The sequence below is a fragment of the Rhea americana genome, unplaced genomic scaffold (genome assembly GCF_003343005.1).
Source record: "Rhea americana isolate MKP2758 unplaced genomic scaffold, rheAme1 scaffold_93, whole genome shotgun sequence".
In the NCBI taxonomy this organism is placed as follows: Eukaryota; Metazoa; Chordata; class Aves; order Rheiformes; family Rheidae; genus Rhea; species Rhea americana.
The window spans coordinates 2,497,054-2,512,963 of record NW_028187122.1 but is presented as its reverse complement, the minus strand read 5'-3'; positions in this window follow the sequence as shown (position 1 = coordinate 2,512,963).

The window sequence follows — 15,910 nt, the reverse complement described above, 5'->3', positions numbered from 1 at the left end:
CAGCTTTTAGCCTTGTCACTYGGATCCCAGAAACAATGCATAATTCAGCTATTCTCTACTTGGAGCTGCAAAGTCTCTGGCAATGATGACCCACTGCAGCCTTCTCAGCATGCTCTGTGGGCTCTGCTCATGGCTGATGAGAGTCTTGCCTTGCTTGCTAGCACTATCAGCCCAGCAAGCAGCCACTGCATGTCTTCTCTCCTGTGGTGTTTGAGATTATCATCTTGGCTCTYTATTTTTTCGTAAGCTGTTGTGGCAGTCCCAGGGAGAGGGACCTCTTTGTATAAATTTTTCATCTGCTCTGCTTGGAGCCTGAGCTGTAGACCACGTGCCTGCCCTCAGATCTGGGATCTGGAGGTGTTCGCCCTTCCCCAGGCCTGTCAGTTCCTCTCTACTTCTGCTGTTATCCATGGTGTAGTTTCAGCATTGTTCTGTGGACATCCACGGCGTTTCAGTAACAAATTGTGGGAACAGTTTGCTATTGATTTCAGTAGAAGGAGGTTCATTTCTTGAAATTGTACTGAAGAGTATAAATAGCACTGGAAAATATTAAACTTTGCTGTGCATGAGTACCYTAGAAGGCAACACCTACATTGACTGTTCTACTTATCAATTTTCTATTGTATGTGTAAATTTTATTTTTGTGCACATAGAAGTGAACCGAGTTGCCCAAGATCACGCAGGACATAGTTAGTACTTCTTTACAGCCTGAACTTTGTTTATTTTCTGAACCCTTGCTTTCTTTACCCTCCACAACCATGCTCCCATCACCTCTGTGCTATCAAGCACACTTACTGGGTGGTATGCTTGACTTGCCTCATCAGCAAAACAAATGTTATCTAGCCCCTTTGGGCTCAGCTGTGGGCTGTTCAGGAAACTCAGATGTGCTAGCCAATATAGTCTTATCTGCCTCCTGTAATGATTTTCTTCATAGTCTTAAGTGAGCTATTACCAATAAAGGATGCCCATATCTACTAAGTGATTTCTCTATGGATGGCAAGGAGCTGGAAGGTTCCTGTGAGAGTATGGAAGTATCTACAGACAGAAGTGGCAAACAATTTTAAGAAGCTGATGTGCACTATTGCTATTGACTTTTAATGTTTGTGAGTTACATGAACAGAGGAGGATCAGGCTGTCAGGTGATGTGGTTCTTCAGGAAGGTCTGTCTGACACTGAAGGTCAGAACCAGTTAAACTTTCTGCTGAAGTGAATTAATATGTTGACAATGTGCTCCAGGGGTTGGGTCACATGTCATGAAATTTTTCTTGAGCTTATTTTGCTGCTCACTGACTGTAATTCAGTGAAATAATTTTTTTGGGGGGGGATCCAGTTCCTCCCCCATGAGTGTTTTATGGCTAAGTCTCAGGATTTGGAGGCAGGAGGGAGAGATCTCAGCCACAGTTTGGGAGGAGGAGAGTCTGACTTCCTATGCCYGAAAGCTGGGGGGAGTCTGTGCTGTGGCTTTGGGGTTTTGCACTGTYTAAAAGATGAGTCTCAGCTTCTTGGTCTGAATTGGTGCTTCTGGTGAATGCAGTTGCTGGCTCATGTGGGCACATCAGGGTCAGCTCCTGCCCTGGTGCCCTTCTTTGGTGGGAGCAGAGCATTCCTGGGTCTGGCCCTGGGCTTCACTAGCTGGGACTGTGCCTGTCAGAATAGTGCTCTGTGAGGCTGTACTTGCTGTGGTACTGGCAAAAAGCATGACTGTGGGTCAGAGCATCCTAGTAGAGCTGTACTGTGTGCTCTGCAGCGGTCCTGCCTCCTGTAAGCTTAGCTGTCTTGGCAGCTGCAGCTTAGCTGGTATGTAACTGCCTTTTATTTTAGGGGATCTGCCAGTAAGGTTTTCAGTGCCTGATGCAGAGCTAGCCTGGTCTCTGTGGGACTCCTGGCTAGCATCAGACTTGGAGACCTCCTGGAGATGTGACTAAGGCCCCTTTTGTAACCCTACACAGCTGAGGGCTGGGTATGAGGCGAACATAGACCTCTAGGAAATAGGGTCCCCAGGGAGACAGCCTCATGGTCAAAAGCCAAGGCCTCTGGAACAGAGCCAGACTTTGATGAAGGAAGAAATTAATTTCCCCTTGTAGGGTTTGTAGTACAGGAAATATGGTCCTCTGGGATGGATGYAAATCTATGCATGTTAACTCAATACCTTACCTGTCTGGGAACTCCCCAAACCCACTCGCCATTAAGCGGTTAGACTGTTGTAATGGGAACTCCCGTTCTGATGGAGATGGGATCCATTCCTATGGCTTCTTCCACTGCCCTCCCCATCGCTCTTTTTTGCCGCAGTGGGTGACAGAAGCCTAGTGGCRTTGTAAAACAACCGGTATGAATTATTTCATTTGATTTTCTTTGCTTTCCACATAATGTGCTAGTGTCTGTGACCTCCAGGCTGTGTGCCCTGCTCTCCCTGAACAGGGGCGTGACACGGAGCTGTGCTGTTCAGTCCGCCTCGGGTGTGCGAGGCTGGCAGCAGCCTGGAATGGCAGTCTGCGTGGTTTCTGCCAATGACAGCCCCTGATCGGACTCGCTCCTGGCAGTGCTGTCTCATCTTTGGCCGAGACCTGCCTGAATTTGAAAAGACTTGACAGCTTTAAGGCTTGGCTTGCTTCCTGTCCTAGTACTTTTGCTTATAATAAGATCATTTGGCAAAACCAGAATCTTGAACTGTAAGACCTGGGTTCCATTTCTGATTCTGCCTTTGTGACCCTGTGGGGTGGCCTTGGACAAGTCAGCGTAGTCTGTACCTCCATTTCTGCAGGGGTTGCAATGACAATTGCTTCAAAATGGTCTGAGGCTGTTCAGTGTGCTGATATGAGAAAAGATACTAGAGCTCATCAGACAGTGCCAAATACAGTTATATTGCTATTGTCACTCATTAACTGTGAGTTCTGAAATTGTGCTTACGGTGCAGTATAGAGGCAATGTGCATGCAGTCACTCAGCAAGGCTTTGCTGGGCAGACTCTGCTGTGGGGGAGCTGCTCGAAGAACCCATAGTGCTAACTCAGGTTTTATCTGACTATCCCAGTAAGAGGTCTGGTGTCTTTAGGAAGAGGAGGATTGCCTGAGTGGGGCCAAGCAGATCCAAGAAGATAATAGCTTTTCCTTGCCTGGGGAAAATGTGTGGGTTGGAAATCCAGAAGAACCTGGATGCAGGGAAATCAGTATGTATGCAAAGTATTTTGGTTTTATTTCCATGTGCCTTTTGTTGTGTAAATTATCTGTTATCCAAGTGTTTTTTCTCACTGTGTTTTTGAGGAGGGGCTTTGCCAGATGCAAAACACTGTTCCTTCTAAATCAAGTGGCAGCTGTTTGTACTAGCTAGCTTTGATTGGTTTTCAGTCCCAGGGAAAGGGGAGACTGAGTGCTTAGCTGTTCTTAAAACATCACTGGTGGTGGGGGGAGAGGAAACTTTAACAGACACAGCAGGGATTTTTGAAGCAGACAATTGTGCAGTTAAGATCTTTTCCTTCAGCAGAGCTCGGCACCTGTGTGCTCGCAGCTTGCAGGCRATGGACTCTGGAGTAAAGGCTGTGCTCAAAACCAGCCTAAGGGAAGCAAGCTCCTTCCTTGGATGAAGAGTGTGTCTGCTCTGTGCAGAGCCTCCCTGGAGAGGCAAAGGTCCTAGGGGCAGCTGGCCCTGAACAGCCTGGGGCTGAAGCTGGAGTGCAAGGGCAAAGAGCTGTGTCCAGCCAGAACCAGCAGAGAGTGGATTAACATTGAAGTTAGGCTTAAGGATCATAAAATTAGGGATCAGAGAAAAACCTGAATTCCATAAGGTCTGTATGGATTAAATGAGAATCCATCCCACCTCAGTCCATCCTGCAATACTATGTCCTGTGACCTGTTCCAACAATCCAGTACTGGAGCTGAAATATCAGCAAATGAAACTTGCAGCAGCTCTTGCTGCTGAAGGTAGAAGATCAAAGAATGTGCCTGATGCTGAGTAGTTAGAGCTTTTCATTTACTGCTGGGAAAAAAAATCTAGGAATAATATAACTGCCAAGCTGACTTTATAGCCTTGGATCTCCTTGGGACCAATAATACCAGTTTATGTTGTTACACAAGCACATGCCATCTGTGTTGGACTAAAGCCCTCAGTACAGTTGCCCTGTCAGGTTAGCTGCGGGAGAGCAGCAGTGGGTGAGGTGATGATTCCCAGACCCACTGTTTTGGGAATCACCCAATGATGCAGGCTCTTCTGGCAGCTTTCTGTGCTTAAATGAAGCTCTTGGTAGCAGACTGATTATATCAAACACTCAGTGCCCTGGCAGCACTTCTGAAAGCCAAACCCAGAATGAGTGACAAAGTGTTTTTCTGTTCCCTGGAAAGTACATGCTCCCAAACTGCTTTCCTTTTTATTGCCCTACCATTCACTGCACATGGATTTGTTTATATTAAGTTGTGTTAAAAAAAAAAATACATGTTATCTCAGAGCTGGGCAGATTAATCCAGAGGAAGATTTACTTGAGTGTAAATCAAAGGCTTTGTTTTCTTGGATAGTCCTTCAGTGTCTTGAGTCTAAATCCATCATGTTACCACTGTAGCACTCCAAGATTTCAAGGGAATTTGGAAACTATCGAACACTGTTTAGCCAGATTGGAAGCAATGGGCATATTGCAGTCATTTTTACACTCTGAGCATCTGCTCAGTTGTCTTTTGTCATTTATATTTTTGTGAATCTTGAAGGGCTTTGAAGCTTGAAGACTGTACAAATAAGGCTATGTCCCAAGTCCRTGACATACACCCCTAAAGCCTGCTCTCCCTTCATACTGACTTTGCACCAGCTCTCTGAGCTGAGCCCACTTAAGTATATGCAACTGATGTGCTGAGGGATGTATTAAACCAACCTCTCTGTGCAGAAGCAAGAAAATATTTTTCATGGAGGCTGTACTTTGCCAGTCTTCCTGAGCATTTCAAGCAAGAGTTATGAGGACTTTTTAAATTGTATAAAATGAATTACCTTCTCTTATTCCTTGCTGCATAGTTGGATTACTTTCTATATTGTATTCTCAGAAATTGCTGATGTCCTGTAGGAAGCAGCCAGTGTGCTATGCCTGTACCCAGGTACTCCAGGAAGCTGTTGAAGCAACAAACTTTCTCATGSTGAGCAAATTTGTTTACGCATGTAATGAGAATGACAGTGAGCTGCTCTTTGTCAGAAACCATGTGGGTACACAAGTGGATGACATATTCCCAGCTTCTGCCTTTGAAATATGGACTTAAGGAGAAGGCAGTTGTCAGTATATCTGCAGCCTGGAGATGGGCAGACTAAGAAATGTTGACAGAGCTTGGGAGTTTCACTAGAACTGCGGGTCTAAGTTGCTTAAACATGGGCAGGACCTGGTCTGGGTGTTGACAGATGGTTTATGGTTTGTGTATAGCAGCTTGGCTTCCTGGACTGATTCCTGTGTGTCAACTGTGATTTGAAGCATTCCTGTTGAGAAATTGAGTCTGACTCACTTTTTTTTGCATCTACATGGCAAGCTGTAGACTTGCTGTTGCCTGCTTTTTTCAGCAGCTGTGAACACTTCTCAATTGATCGCATATATGGAAGTCAAAYCATTGAAAACAAGATACAACTAAATAGTTGCAAGTTGCTGATGCAACKCTTAGACTGAGTGAAACTAAGAGGAAGGCAGCCCTGAGCCTAGAGCTCTACTTCTGTTTGTGAGGCTGCAGAGGAGCTGGATGCAAGGGAGGGGAGAGAAATTCAGACTTGGCCAAAGGCACTAGGATCACAAGGGCTGGATGGAAAACCAGGTGCAGGAGCAAGAATATCATTTTCATGGTGTGATTCCAGCACAAGAGCAGAGAGCTTGGGGAGATAGTAGGTTAAATAGCTGGAGCTCTGGGTGTTGTTCAGTATGCATYTTAGAGTTAGGAAGTAAGCATCTTTAATGAATCCTCTTCCTTTGGGATTTAAAAACCTAGGTTCAAATAGCAGTCAGGACAAGGAGGGGAAGTATTGTTTCTCATGTCACATCAAACTGCAAATGGCAAGATATCCAAACCAATTGGCTTCTTGCATTGTCAGGTGCAGAAAGCTGGGAATTGTCAGCCAATTTTGCTCTGGGCTCTTGCTTTATAGACCAGCAAATTGAATAAATTAAAGCTGCTGCCTCCACTTTTACTCTGGATCCCTAAGGATTAGCTTCCCTTCCTTTTGGAAGGGCAGGGGGATCACTAAAGCAGAGCTCACATGTCTTTTGTATAGCACCTTTGGAACAAGGTGGCTTTCTYCTCCACGTCTTGTGCAGCTGTGGGCAGTCAGGCATGCTCCCAGGCTTTACATTGCTTGTTTTGCCTGTGTTTCTAGCTCCAGCATCCTTCGAAGAGCTGGACAGAATATTGTTCCTGCATTGCTGCTACAGATTTATATCTCTGTGCTGATGCTGAGCAGGTTAGTGGTGTGAGACTCCAGAAATCAGTGCTTGTCTCTTTCTCACAAGATATTATATGTTCAGTGTGTTTTCTAAGCTTGCAAAAGGTGTTGCCTATCCAAGTGACCTCATCAACAGGTTAAGATGCTATTTTCATATTTTTCAAATATGGTATTTTTCCATGGTTTTATTGTCTTCTAAATCTGTTATTGACAGTGATGGGCCTGCTTCTGCACTTGTCAAATCAATTGCTTGTGAGTCTATTTGAGGAACATGTATTGCTCCCACAGTCAAAACCACTGGGCATTCTCCTGTGGAATACTATTTTCTATGTCTGTCTCTCACAGTGAAGTCAATGTTGATTCAGATAAACGCAGTTCCTGTAAGATCAAATTGGTCAGTTAATTCTTGCTCAGCTACCAGTGTCTTTGGCTGGCTATTTATTCCAGACTTCTGGAAAGTCTGATGAATAAGTTAGGGATATCAGATCTAAAATCTGCTACAGGGGTACCTTCTCTACTTTGTCAAAGGMTTTTTAGAAGCCAGTTCTGGACAAGAGACAAATCTTGGCTAAACAATTTAACATTTTGACCAGTATTGTTGAATGTGATGAATATATTGAAATTGTTAGAAGGAGCAGAGTAAACCAGTATGATTCTACCCAAAGTCTGCTGCCAGTTGTGCTGAGGACACTGACAGTAGTTCAATCCTATGCCTGTTGAAATTTCTCAGATATTCTTTCCTAGGTAAAATCATGCCAGCTTTTTTTCTCTCCAGAGTTCATTCCTTTTCCACAATGAGTAGGGGTGATATACTGAGTCTTACATAATGCTTTTTATGTCATCTTTGAGACCTATTTTATCTCTGTCTAGATCTCTGGCACAGCTGAAGAGCCTCACTCTTCCAGTTCAATGGGAAATTCATTGCTCTCATAACACTTTCAGGCTTTGCTTACCCAGGCTGTGTCCTCTGCCTCTGGAGTCAGCTCCACTGAGACATTATTCCCTTGGATGTCTCCTTAGATGATTTTAAAGCCTAAAAGGCTATTTCCACTTAAATTAGATAACATGTCATCGTTGGCCAGCATGAGCAATGAAGTGTTTGACCTTTTAGTTGGTCCAGTTAAAAGACAGTTTCTCATTTTATACCTGCCAAAAACTTAATAGGATAAATAGTATCCCAGCCAATGGCAGACATTTTGGAAGTGGGCTGGGGTGGAAAGCTTRCTGCTGTCTCCAGCACTTGTGATTAGCTGCATTCATGAACAGGCACATGCAGTCATTTCCAGACCTCATGTGAGAAGCCGGGCTGAGGACTTCTTTAAATGTCTATCTTAACATTTGCTTTCATATCTATAACCATGCAGAAGCAATCATGCAGTGTCTGCAAATATTCCTGATYAAAAATATTTGTCTAACATTTCTTTGAATCTGTTCTGGGAAAGATGGAAAAAAAATGCTCTTTAAGTGGCCTAGGACATGTGTATAACTCCAAATAAACAATTTTGTTTCCAGAGCTGCCTCCCTACAGCCTCGGTCCCAGCCACCATCTGAATTTACATTATTTACCTTTCCTTCCAGCTCCTTAGCTGGTCTTGTGTTCAGTCTCTGGCTTCATATCCTATTTCATGTCACTGTGACCCAGCTATGGACTCTTGATATCAAGCACTATCCAACACTGGAGAAATTAAGCGTGTTGAACTTTCTAGGGATTTTTTTAAAGCTCTAACAAGTTGTTCTGGTTTGACTTTCCCTTCTGAAATTTGTGCTATTTGTCCTAGTTACTGCTTCATCAAATTCCCTTTCAGGTGTACTCTTGGACTTCCTCCCCTAGGAGGTGCTCTGAGATAATTTCCCAGTACTGTTGATAAACTGGCACATGTCTACTTTGCTCCTTAAATCTTTGTTTAAATTATGCCAGAACAGCATGTTTTTTTTGTATGCTATAATCTAAAATCTGACAGCTGAGAGACACTCACCATGAATGAGAATCTGTTCAGTTTAGCTGTTTTGTAAACAATACTTGAAGGAGGGGAAAGCTCCCTGCAAATACTGGAAGCTGTAGTCTGTATTTGCAAAAACAAAGTGTATAATGCATTGGCTAAACTGTAAATCCAGGCAAATATCCTTTCAGAATTTTCTCTGGGATTGATGCTTGGCAGAAAATCCTGAGTGAAGACAGGGATATTTTTGGACTGAGTTAGGGTTTTCCTTCATTTTATAGCCACGTGCAAAGCCATCATCCAGCTGCATTGCTAGATATAACACTGACCTTTTTACCTTATTGGACCATAGTTTGATTCTTAATTGAAATTGCACTACAATTGCACCTTATGTCCCAAAGGACACTTGTCTGTCTCAAACCAATACAACATATTGGAGCAATCTATTAGCAAGTGATACAGAACAGGCACTAAGGAACAAGGCCTCATCTTTGCTGCTGATAGTGAATCTWCCAGGACAGTGTTGCTAAGACAGGTATTGAACAGAGTAAGCATCTAGGTTGTAGAGATTAGTGAGGTCTTGACTGGTTTCATAGGAGTTGATTACTCCCCTTTGACCATCCTAAGCATTCCCATGAAATAGAGGCAAAACCCCAAGATTATTGGAAGGTTTCTTAATTTCACATCAGAAGAAAGCTGTGTCTGGGGAACTTATGATCTACTTCAAATAGCTGTCAGTGCTGTGACATTRGCACAGCTCTGCAGAGCAATGGGCATGCACTGTGCTGGTGCCCCCCAACACTGTTGAAATGGGAACTTGGTGCTTCCTGGCCCCAGCAGTGGTGTGTTTGATCCAGCCATGCTTCAACTCCACAATAGGAAAAGCACCAGAGGCCAATCAGCTCCATCATCCTCTCACCTTACATTGGCTTCCTGAAGGACAGAAGGCAGTTGTATGCTTGGCTAAATCCCTGATYTGGACAATTAGACCAGGAGCATGAGGATATGAATGTGCTGTTCAGTTTAACATGTTAGCTTGCTGTAGTTCTGATGTCTTACCTCAAAGAAAATGCCACCGACAAAGACTYGGTGAGCATTGTGCTAGAGAACAGTGTGATTTTTATGCAAGGTCACTTCAATTTGCAGGGTGCAGTGTATCTGAATGTTCTGCCTAGGAAAAAAAGGTTACAGAACGGTTTTAGAATCAGCCAGGCAGCTTTGTGTTGAGGGCCTGCAGTCAGCTGCCTTCTAAGTCAGATGTGAGAAAGATAATGCTTCCCTTCTAACAAACAACACTAAGATGGTTAGAAGAAAAAAAAGCTTTGTGCAGCTGAAATATGTGCAAAACACTTAGGCAGAAAACAAATACTATAATAGCAACCTAGTTCTCCAATACTGTGCTGAAGCAGTAGTTATTTGGTGAATGATCAGTGCAAAAACACTCAGAACAGTTATACTTTTCGGGACTCTATCCAAACTACCTTTGGACTTGAGCAATGGGAAGTTTGTCCGTCTTTGGTAGATTCTTCCTTGGTCTAAGAGCCATTTCCTCCTCTCAGTCTGTCCATTTTGTTTTGGTCAGGYTCATCCAGTTGTATTTGCTCCATGCCTCCTTTCTCCCCCAGATTCCTTTCTGCACTTTGCACGTGATTGAGAGCTGCACAAACAGTCCATACCTCTCTAACAAAGTTACCTGTCCCAGGAGGAATTTACTAAAGCTGAAGACTAGTTATCCATCACGATAAAGTGCCTGATGGAGACAAAGTGAAGTGTGGAGTCTCTGGGACTTGTCTGAAAGGTTRGATAATTGGTTGCATATGAGGCTGGTTAATCACTGTCATCAGCCTCTGAAAATAGCACTTGTGTGTTGAGTGTGTAAAAAGGAGGGTTGTGTGGTGGCTTGGAGCTGTCTGGAGGAGATGCACAGTGTTACAGAGCAGTTGGGAAGATACTATTATAACAGATCAGCATGGCTCAATGGCTAATGCTGGTTAAATCCTAGGAACACAGTATGAAGACTTTGTACAAATCAGTGTCCCAAAACACATGCACATGCTCCAGATGGTAAAGGATGAATGGATAGGGTTAAGCAGAGAGTATGAAGGAGCTGAAGATGACTGCATTTTGGATACTTAGAGCCAGGCAGATGAAACTGGGCCTTGATTTTTCAGTGTGGTTACTTTTGACTCAGTGCCTTGCTGCTCTCTGTAAACTGGAGGTTGTACTACCTTACCCTCACAGGGCAGGGTTTTGTTAAATTTACTGTTTGTGCGGCTCTGAACAGTGATAAATGGGATAAAAAATACGGAAGTGCAAGTAACAGCTCTATACAGGCAGCAAGGCTTGAGAATTTGTGCTGAGCAATGGAGGATAATGAAAACAGGAGCTGTTTAAGCAGGTCCTGTCCTTTGTGTGCTGCGGCTGGGCTTACATGGAGTAGTAATAGTCCATGACTTGTTTTTTTAACTCTAGCTGCACTGGAAGCTTCTCTCTGCAGTGGAGATTGGTAAAAGTACCATGTGGTGACACATGTGAGGGGGGTGCTGGGGAGATGGGAGCACTGATGTGTTTTGTGTGCTGTTGCAGGCAACTTACCTCTTCAGCTGGACTGGAATAAGGACTATAGGGACAAAATGTTCAAGAGTAAATTTTCCTAAGAAATGGCAAGCCCCGAATGATAGATGAGATCTCTMTCTAGAGAGTTCATGGAGCCTGTAAACTGCTCTTTAGACAGTCAGTGGAAATCATTTCCCTGATAAACTATTTGGTAATGAGCTTCCTCCAGCTCAAGCCATGCCATCTGGAAATGGCCAAGACCTGACTGTTAACTGGCTTCTCAACTCAGTGGGAAGATGACAGGCTCCTGATTTGCTAACCAGAGAAGCAGGCAGCTGTCACCACTGCTGTCTGGGCTAGTGATGTGGAATATAACTTAAGAGCAAGACTGCTGTATGGGGCARCTTCATTTAGTAGCAGCACCCTAGCCACCTTTCTGTGCATTAAAGAGCAGACAGCATAAACCAGAGCAGCTGGGCAGGTTGTTTCCCATTTCCTAGCTTGGGACTGGGGTTTGGGAATTCTCCAAGGAGATTCGTGAATGTAGTGCTCTACTCCCATGAGAAACTGATACCTTGCTCTCCTGCATGCTGTCTGAAGTGTCCAGGTACAGCTTGGTCCAGGGGATAAGCTTTCAGTCCAGGGCCTCTTGATATCTCTTCTCTACAAAGAACAGAAGTCAGTATTCAATGGTTAAGAAAACTTGTAGCAAATAGGTGTCCTGAACTTACACAACTTTGTCCAGGAGCTCTCAGTGAGGGTGAGTGAATAAGAAGTGCAAAGTTTAGTCATATGTAAGCTGTGATTTCCCAAGTAAAGCAAGGATGGCTTTTCCAAATGTAAGTGATTTGAATGTGTTGTCTCATTAGCCACAAACAACTTCTACAAAAGCATTTGGCAGGACGTAGGATAAGCTTCATTCAGAAATAATCCACTTGGAGAGATGTCTCAAACAGGACTTCTGGTGGGAAATAAAATTGTAACAGGCAGGGTGGCAATGCTCTTCCAGAATAATTCCATAACATAACTGACAGGAAGGAATAATCCCTCTGCCTTATTYGCTGCACTGGACAAGTCACTAAAGGCTGACCAGTACGTAGGGCAAAGTCACAAATTCCTATGCTTTAAATTAGCATGACCCACAGACTGATTTCCTCCAAGGACTCTCAGGTGGTGCTGAAAACTACAGGACCAGGGAGCAGCACAGCTTAAGAGTATCCCTTCCCGCTTGGGTATGGAGTCAGGCATTTTCCTATTGTCGGAGGTGTTGCAAGCGTTCCTGATTACTTGATTTGGCTCTTGTACAATGAAAAGAAACATATTTGGCTGCAAAGCTAGTGTCTATTGTAGATTATAAACCCATAAGGAACATGGACAACAAATACAACAAATCCTGTTTGCTCCTGGCTAGTATGCGCATTTCTAAAGAGAAATGCACACTGTTAATCCTGCACATTCACAAATGACTCAGCCACCTGAAGCTAAGCTTTGCCTTCAAAATCATTTTTAAAGAAAAATAACAGTTGTTGCCTTCTCTTTGTTCTCCTCCTGATTTTTGAGCATTGCCTGGGACAAATTTTCTAGTTTTTTATTCACCAAAATTGCTGAAAATATTGAACAAAGCCATTTGTCTTTTGTAATGGGRCTAGTCCCCAGGTTGGTGCTCTGGTCCCCCTGGGACTGTGTGCTGCAGTCCTGGTTTTCCCTGAAGCAAAACACATGTAATGCCCCCTCCTCTGGTGTCCTTGCCACTTGCCTGTCTGGGGCCTCCCTGGGTGGGAGGCAGCAGTCACTGCTGCAGGTCAGAGTCCCTGAGGATGCAAATTCAGGGCTTGCCCTTCACCAACTGCTTCCCTCCGCCCCAGGAAACATAAGCATAATATCTTTGCCTTCCTCTCTGTCAAATTTGGTCAAAGCTGCCCAGTAGATGGAAGAGTTATTCTAGGGGAGGGCATACAGATAACATAATCATGCTAAGTTTTCTTTCATTGAGAAGTTAGGCTAAATGGAACAACTGAGCTTCCCATATCCTTTTCTGAACCTTTCTCTGGATAAAACATCCCACATGTGAAGAGGTAGGATGAAAATCACAACATTTGGCAACACAGAAAATTTCTTCTGAGATCTGGCCCATGTTTCAGGTTTTTGAAGAACAGCTTTTTCAGTGTTCCCAGGAGAGTACTTTTAAACAAATGCTTTCTGCTGATGTTTACAATCAGAAGGGGCAGCCAAAAAATCTGAAACCAGCTAAAAAAAATTGGTCAGTTGCTGTCTTTGCTAATGGGGAAGTAGAAGAAAATAAACAACATCTGTTATAAAAAACAAAACACTTATTTTAAAGGTGTTTTTTCAATTCAGACTCCTAAAGATCATTAGCAGCAGTGTTGAGGACTCCTGGCTTATCTTTGATTTATGCTTTAGCCTGTCTGCATGCATTTAACTGTTGAGAAATGGCCAATTTCAAAAAAAAAAAAAAAAAAAGGCCTTTTATTCATAGCTATACACTGTTCATATTACAGCTTTGTTATGCATACAAATTACTCTGTATCTTGATATTATCATATTTCATGTTTGGTAATAGTCACAGTTGTTTCCTAACAATTAATGACTTTGCAGAGCCTTTATCTTTACTGTAGGCAGTTGGCTTTCTCCATCTGTAATTAACACTGATTCAGCAAAGCACTTAGGTTCTAATTTGAGCATATGAGACCAGCCATTGACTTCAGTGGTCTCCTCATAAGTTTAATGTTATGAATGAGTCTGAGTGGTTTACTGGACTATGGCCTAACCAGGAAATGTTTTCTGATATAGGCAGTCCTGAATAATTAATATTTATCATTTGGACACCAAAAAAGTGTGAATCAGTCCAGGTAGCCTTTTGGGGTGCAGCTGAGCAATATTGATTTCCACAGCTGCCTGAAGTAAGGCATTCAGCCTTTCACAGGATTAGGCTCTGAACAAGAGCATTTGCTGGGCAGACAGTCTGTCAAAGGCACAGACGCGAAAACTTCTCTTTAGGCTTGGAGCCTGTCCCAGAAAGCCTCACGAGGACAGTGCAGAGGCATTAATCTTAGTGAACAGACCAGTCTGATAAAASCAAATCAGGCCTCTGGTTGGCCATTCTGCCTTGCACTGTTCAACCATTTGGCATTTAACTACTACAACCTTGACTTGTTTCAAATGTGTTTTTGCAAGGTAAGAGTATCAGTTACCTTCAAAATGTCTTGCAGGCATTAGCTTGCAAGATCCTAGGCATATAGGAAGCTGTCTTTTTACGGGCTGTGAATTTGTTTCTCTTTGTATGCTTAAGGAAAGAAAGAAATCTTCTTACCCTTGTTACAGTGAAGAGAATGCTGTTTTGCATTATTTGCATTTAGTTACTGTTTTCTGCTTGCTTTATTCAGATCAGTTCTTTTACCAAGATAGTGAAGAAAATCAGATCTCATCACTGCAAAATTGAGTCTATATTTTTAAGTGAATTTTAAGATATGCATTTAATATCCCTCACAAATTGTGTGAGGTAATAAGAAAAATTTTTATCAGTTGAAATAGTTTTACATCCTTGTCCTGTACTGGGGATGCACTGTAGCTCTAGTTCCCCCCTTCTGGCTCCCAGAAGTGCTCTGACAGAGTAGTTACTTCAAGTAAGGGTGCAGACAAATCACAGCATGCTCAAGAACTGGAAACAGGCATCTTCCCAGTGGGAATGATGCCTTCTCAGTGGGCGAGAACTGGCTGCTGGATCCTGGGTTGCTTAGTGACATGTTTATCAGTTCAAGGTCTGTGAGCTGTAGCTGACAGGACACTTACACCACTGGTATGGTTGCTGMCAGTTGCCCAAGACAGCTGCAGTGCCAATGCTCAGCACAGTGGAAGAGGCACTGGTGAGCCAGGACAGCTTCCCTTGCTGCCAGTGGGTTTTCAGTGCCAGCTGCAATGTCTCTAGCCAAGGATCCCATCAGCAAATGCACAGCACAGCTGGGACTGGGAATCTTGCATGACTCTAGGACTGGAAAGAGGCTTTTTAAGTCCTTCAGACGAGGAAGGAGCTCTGGTTTAGAAATAAATTCAGGGTGAAGGTTAGTGGAGGTCTTCCTACACTGCTATATGCACTGCATACTTTACCTGTGAGCAAAACATTTATATGGAATAGCAATAGGCATATGCTCAGAGAACTCCCATTCCCTGGTCTGTTGAATTTCCATCATTTGCATTCAGATGTACTCTACTTTCCTGCCTGTAGGAGAGGAAAATTTCAGTGTGAGAAGGGGAGTCTACTCATCTCTCTCTCCTTTTCTGACTGCTTCTTGCAAATGCAGTAGTGGACCTTGTCAGTTCTGTGGGGAGGAGGAGATTCCTGGGAATCAAGTAACTCATCAACAAATCCCATCAGAAGTTTTCCACCAAAACTCAGTTTCCCCACCAGCCTATAGGAGGATCTCACAGACAGGAATCTGTTGATGATTCCTGGCTAAAAGGTCCTGATGCTGGCAAATAAAATTTCAAGCTAATTGCAGCATCATGGTTTATGACCCAATTGTGGACTTCCTCAAATGTATGAAAAAATCATAAAAACCTCCCTTTGGCAGTGATTCCTCAACTACTTTAGAAGTGTCTTACTCTGCTTAATTATCTGCTATATCTTGGATAAGACCTCTGTCTTATCACCTTGCCTTACATGGTATGGAAGCAGGAGAGCTGTACCCTCAGGAAAGAACTATTCCTGTCCTTTTAAAGGCATGTGAGAAATTTCAGTSTTTTGTCTCATGCCTGAGCATTTTCACAAAAAGTGATTTAGGCACTCAGCTAAGACCTTAACTTCCATAGAAAATCACTATGTGTGCATGTGTTGTCATTTTATCCTATCAAGCCAGCCAGAGTACTACTTATTTTTAGACCTGTTCTCTTTGAATTGTTGTTGAATGTATGTGGCAGTGTTAATCAAGTGTTATTCAGAATTGTTTTGACCGAGCTTTCTGCTCTGGGCTGTATGTGGAGACTACTCAGGCAGTGATTAGCACAGTGGAA